The sequence below is a fragment of the Stegostoma tigrinum genome, unplaced genomic scaffold (genome assembly GCF_030684315.1).
Source record: "Stegostoma tigrinum isolate sSteTig4 unplaced genomic scaffold, sSteTig4.hap1 scaffold_437, whole genome shotgun sequence".
In the NCBI taxonomy this organism is placed as follows: domain Eukaryota; kingdom Metazoa; phylum Chordata; class Chondrichthyes; order Orectolobiformes; family Stegostomatidae; genus Stegostoma; species Stegostoma tigrinum.
In genome coordinates, this window is record NW_026728365.1 from 75,001 (window position 1) to 81,512 (window position 6,512).

Consider the following 6,512-nt stretch of genomic DNA (forward strand, 5'->3'; position numbering starts at 1 on the left):
GTTTCTTGTGATCTTGGGCAGAGCAGTAACTCGCTCATCACAGCCTTCCATACTGTCTCCCACCAAACTCTCCCAGCACAGGGTTAGATGCAGAGTAAATCTCCCTCTACGATGTCTCCCAAAAAACTCTCCCAGCGCAGGGACAGCACAAGGTTCGATACAGGGTAAAGCTACCTCTACACAGTTCCATCTGAGTACAGTATGTTGTAAGGGCACTGCAGGAAAAGGTTTACTCTGTGTCGAACTCAGATGTCTGTAACCTTGAGGATTTGGTAGTGATTCATGAAGCAAAATGCAAAAAAATTGCACTGTTTTCCACTGGTCTCTGAGCAACGAGTGGGAGGATGGGCTTTATCCAAAAATCCTTTCTCCTGCCTCTGAGTCACCGAGCAAAGACGAAGCAACAGCAGGAAGGATAGACCTGAGCAAGGAGCAGATTCCTCGTTGGCTTGAGTCAGTGAAACGTGACAATGTGGACTGTTGGATGTAAACTCATTTCTTGGTTAATTTGACAAAGTGACATTCATTGCCGCAGAGTGACACAAGCTGTTCCACAGACTCTGAGTTAGTGCACGCACTTCAGAAATTCTGCTCCAAACTCCAGCATCAAAATGGCCAGTTGGTGGGCGAAATGTCAGTAAGGACGCTGCATGGGATAGGGTTATTCAAGAACAGGGAGATCCCACACTCAATACCTGGCAAGTGCACAGTGGTTCTGAGGTTAGCGCTACTGCCTCACAGTGCCAGGTTCGACTCCAGCCTCGGGTAACTGTGTGGAGTTTGCACATTCTCCCCGTGTCTGTGTGGGTTTCCTCCGGGTGCTCCAGTTTCCTCCCACAGTCCAAAGATGTGCAGGTTGGGGTGGATTGGCCATGCTAAATTGCTCATAGTGTTCAGGGATGTGCAGGCTAGGGGGTTAGCCATGGGAAATGTGGGGTTAAAGGGATAGGGTAGGTGCGTGGGCCTAGGGTGGGATGCTGTTCACAGGGTCGCTGTGGACCCAATGGGCCAAATGGCCTGCTTTCACACTGTGGGGATTCTATGATTCTTGCTCACCAAGTGGGCAACCATCCAAACCTCTAGAGCTTGTCCCCTTAGAGAGCAGGGAGGATGTGGGATCCCCTCCCTCAGGGATCAAGGTGAATTGTGTTGATATGTTTACAGGGAGAGGAAGTGGGGGTGGGAGGAGGCTTGTGTGGAGCAGAAATATCAGCAATGTGTGAGTAGGTCAAATGGCCAGTTTTTGGACTGTAAATTCAAAAGACTCCCAACCGGATTGATAGTCAGAACAGTGAGATGGGTTAAAGAGACATCTATCATTGTTGAAGGGGCCGTGGCTGCAAACTGGGGAGAGACTGAGTACCAATATGATGATTCCCCCAGTCGATAAGCAGAGGCCGGTATCTGGAACCACTCAGAAACACCTAGACACTTCTCCACTTTAGCCTCCACGTGCTCCCTGTTATCACTCCACTTTTAAACTGGAAATCTTACAAAATAATAGTAGCACAAATAATGTGTCTCCACTCTGAGTGTGGTCAGATAATCTGTATGAACAGAATCACCCAGAAAAGGAGAGGCTCTACTGCCCATCAATTCTGTACTGACAAAAGCTACTCTCTTTTCACTAGAGACGGTCAGGGGTCAGTGAGAGAGAGTGGGTCAATGGTCAGTGAGGGAGAGGGTGGACGGGAGTCAGTGAGAGTGAGACGGAGTCAGAGGTCAGTGAGGGAGGGACAGGGATCGGGGGTCAGTGAGACACCAGTCAAAGTGTGTGCCGCCTCTACTTTGAGTGGTTTTATTAAACTAGAGCCTCACAACAACCTTAATGTTACTCAGTAATGCTCCTGTGGTATTTTCACTGCATCTCTTTTCAGTTTTCAAAAACATTTCTTTAAAATTGGAAGATCTGGGGTTAATTTTGCTCAAATTGACATCCTTGAAGTAACCTCACGCTCCTCCCTCCCTCACTCCCTCCCTCCCTCCCCTGTGAATCACAGCTGGGTTGGAAAAATGGTTGAAAACTGTTTGTGAACCACAGGCAACGTGTCAGAGCACGAGATGTGAGAGAGTCTCGGGGAACGGATGGGATTTGGAGCTGATCCACTTCTGGCTGGAAAACAGCAAACGGCTGAGTTCAGAGGACGGCTCCCTCTCTGTTGGCCTGTCTCTCGCTCCCTCTCCCTCACCCTCACTCACTCACTCCCTCACTCACTCTCTCACCCTCACCCACTCTCTCACCCACTCTCTCACCCACTCTCTCACCCACTCTCTCACCCACTCTCTCACCCACTCCCGCTCTCCCTCACACTGTAACTCCCTTACTCCCTCACTCACTCTCACCCTCACTCACTCTCTCACTCTCTCACACTGTAACTCCCTTACTCCCTCCTTCACTCTCGCCCTCTCTCGCCCTCTCTCGCCCTCTCTCGCCCTCTCTCGCCCTCACTCTCTCACACTCCCTCTCTCCCTCACTCCCTCACACTCACCCTCTCACCCTCACACTCACCCTCTCTCACTTTCTCACCCTCACCCCCTCACCCCCTCACTCACTCCCTCACCCCCTCTCTCCCTCACCCCCTCTCTCCCTCACCCCCTCTCTCCCTCACCCCCTCTCTCCCTCACCCCCTCTCTCCCTCACCCCCTCTCCCTCACTCATTCTCTCACCCTCACTCATTCTCTCACCCTCCCTCGCTCACCCTCCCTCGCTCACCCTCCCTCGCTCACCCTCCCTCGCTCACCCTCCCTCGCTCACCCTCCCTCGCTCACCCTCCCTCCCTCGCTCACCCTCCCTCGCTCACCCTCCCTCGCTCACCCTCCCGCTCTCACTCTCTCCCGCTCTCCCGCACTCCCTTACTCCCTCTCTTACTCTCTCACCCTCGCTCTCACTCTCCCTCTCTCCCTCCCTCCCTCCCTCCCTCCCTCCCTCCCTCTCTCCCTCTCTCCCTCTCCCTCTCTCCCTCCCTCTCTCCCTCCCTCTCTCCCACACTCTCCCACACTCTCCCTCACTCCCTCACTCCCTCCCTCCCTCCCTCTCTCCCTCTCTCCCTCTCTCCCTCTCTCCCTCTCTCCCTCTCTCCCTCTCTCCCTCCCTCCCTCCCTCTCTCCCTCTCTCCCTCCCTCCCTCCCTCCCTCCCTCTCTCCCTCCCTCTCTCCCTCCCTCTCTCCCTCCCTCTCTCCCTCCCTCTCTCCCTCCCTCCCTCTCTCTCTCCCTCTCTCTCTCCCTCCCTCTCTCCCTCCCTCTCTCCCTCCCTCTCTCCCTCCCTCTCTCCCTCCCTCTCTCCCTCCCTCCCTCTCTCCCTCCCTCTCTCCCTCCCTCTCTCCCTCCCTCTCTCCCTCCCTCTCTCCCTCCCTCCCTCCCTCTCTCCCTCCCTCTCTCCCTCCCTCTCTCCCTCCCTCTCTCCCTCCCTCTCTCCCTCCCTCTCTCCCTCCCTCTCTCCCTCCCTCTCTCCCTCCCTCCCTCACTCTCTCCCTCACTCTCTCCCTCACTCTCTCCCTCACTCTCTCCCTCACTCTCTCCCTCACTCACTCTCACTCCCTCTCTCCCTCTCACTCTCCCTCTCTCTCACTCTCCCTCGCTCTCACACTCTCCCTCTTTCTCTCACTCACTCTCACTCTCACCGTCCCTCACTCCCTCACTCCCTCACTCCCTCACTCCCTCACTCCCTCACTCCCTCACTCCCTCTCTCCCTCTCTCCCTCACTCCCTCACTCCCTCACTCCCTCTCTCCGTCACTCCCTCTCTCCGTCACTCCCTCTCTCCGTCACTCCCTCTCTCCCTCACTCCCTCTCTCCCTCACTCCCACACTCCCACACTCTCTCACCCTCAAACTCACTCTCTCACCCTCACACTCACTCTCTCACCCTCACTCGCTCCCTCGCTCTCCCTCCCTCCCTCTCTCCCTCCCTCCCTCTCTCACTCTCCCTCACACTGTAACTCCCTTACTCCCTCACTCACTCTCACCCTCACTCACTCTCTCACCCACCCCTCACCCACCCCTCACCCACCCCTCACCCACCCCTCACCCACCCCTCACCCACCCCTCACCCACCCCTCACCCCCTCCCCCTCTCCCTCTCTCCCCCTCTCCCTCTCTCTCCCTCACCCTCTCACCCCCTCACCCTCTCTCTCCCTCACCCTCCCTCCCTCACTCCTTCACCCTCACTCTCACTCTCCCTCACTCCCTCACCCTCACTCCCTCACCCTCACTCCCTCACCCTCACTCCCTCACCCTCACTCACTTTCTCACCCTCACCCCCTCACTCTCTCTCACTCTCTCACCCTCACCCTCGCACCCTCACCCTCGCACCCTCACCCTCGCACCCTCACCCTCGCACCCTCACCCTCGCACCCTCACCCTCGCACCCTCACCCTCGCACCCTCACCCTCGCACCCTCACCCTCGCACCCTCACCCTCGCACCCTCACCCTCTCACCCTCACCCTCTCACCCTCACTCTCTCACCCTCACTCACTTACTCACCCTCACCCCCTCACTCTCTCGCTCACCCTCACACCCTCACTCTCTCACTCTCTCACCCTCACTCACTTCCTCACCCCCTCCCTCACCCCCTCCCTCACCCCCTCCCTCACCCCCTCCCTCACCCCCTCCCTCACCCCCTCTCTCACCCCCCCTTTCACCCCCCCTTTCACCCCCCCTTTCACCCCCCCTTTCACCCCCCCTTTCACCCCCCCTTTCACCCCCCCTTTCACCCCCCCTCGCTCACCCCCCCTCGCTCACCCCCCCTCGCTCACCCCCCCTCGCTCACCCCCCCTCGCTCACCCCCCCTCGCTCACCCTCCCATCGCTCTCTCACACCCTCACTCACTTTCTCACCCTCACCCTCACCCTCACCCTCACCCTCACCCTCCCACCCTCCCACCCTCCCACTCTCCCACTCTCCCACTCTCCCACTCTCTCACCCTCGCTCATTCTCTCGCCCTCGCTCATTCTCTCGCCCTCGCTCATTCTCTCGCCCTCGCTCATTCTCTCGCCCTCGCTCATTCTCTCGCCCTCGCTCATTCTCTCGCCCTCGCTCATTCTCTCGCCCTCGCTCATTCTCTCGCCCTCGCTCATTCTCTCGCCCTCGCTCATTCTCTCGCCCTCGCTCATTCTCTCGCCCTCGCTCATTCGCTCGCCCTCGCTCATTCGCTCGCCCTCGCTCATTCGCTCGCCCTCGCTCATTCTCTCGCCCTCGCTCATTCGCTCGCCCTCCCTCATTCGCTCGCCCTCCCTCGCTCGCCCTCCCTCGCTCGCCCTCCCTCGCTCGCCCTCCCTCGCTCGCCCTCCCTCGCCCTCCCTCTCTCACCCTCACTCTCTCACCCTCACTCTCTCACCCTCACTCTCTCACCCTCACTCCCTCACTCATTCTCTCACCCTCATTCTCTCACCCTCATTCTCTCACCCTCACCCTCTCACCCTCACCCTCTCACCCTCACCCTCTCACCCTCACCCCCTCTCTCCCTCACCCTCCCTCACCCTCTCTCCCTCACCCTCCCTCACCCTCTCTCCCTCACCCTCCCTCACCCTCTCTCCCTCACCCTCTCTCACCCTCTCTCTCTCACTCTGTCACCCTTTCTCTCACCGTCACTCCCTCGCTCACCCTCCCTCGCTCACCCTCCCTCGCTCACCCTCCCTCGCTCACCCTCCCTCGCTCACCCTCCCTCGCTCACCCTCCCTCGCTTTCTCACCCTCACCCCCCTCCCTCACTCTCCCACTCTCGCCCTCTCCCACTCTCTCGCCCTCTCCCACTCTCTCGCCCTCTCCCACTCTCTCGCCCTCTCCACTCTCGCCCTCTCCCACTCTCTCGCCCTCTCCCACTCTCTCGCCCTCTCCCACTCTCTCGCCCTCTCCCACTCTCTCGCCCTCTCCCACTCTCTCGCCCTCTCCCACTCTCTCGCCCTCTCCCACTCTCTCGCCCTCTCCCACTCTCTCGCCCTCTCCCACTCTCTCGCCCTCTCCCACTCTCTCGCCCTCTCCCACTCTCGCCTCTCCCTCTCTGCCCTCTCCACTCTCTCGCCCTCTCCCACTCTCTCGCCCTCTCCCACTCTCTCGCCCTCTCCCACTCTCTCGCCCTCTCCCACTCTCTCGCCCTCTCCCACTCTCTCGCCCTCTCCCACTCTCTCGCCCTCTCCACTCTCTCGCCCTCTCCCACTCTCTCGCCCTCTCCCACTCTCTCGCCCTCTCCCACTCTCTCGCCCTCTCCCACTCTCTCGCCCTCTCCCACTCTCTCGCCCTCTCCCACTCTCTCGCCCTCTCCCACTCTCTCGCCCTCTCCCACTCTCTCGCCCTCTCCCACTCTCTCGCCCTCTCCCACTCTCTCGCCCTCTCCCACTCTCTCGCCCTCTCCCACTCTCTCGCCCTCTCCCACTCTCTCGCCCTCTCCCACTCTCTCGCCCTCGCTCACTCTCTCGCCCTCGCTCACTCTCTCGCCCTCGCTCACTCTCTCGCCCTCGCTCACTCTCTCGCCCTCGCTCACTCTCTCGCCCTCGCTCATTCGCTCGCCCTCGCTCATT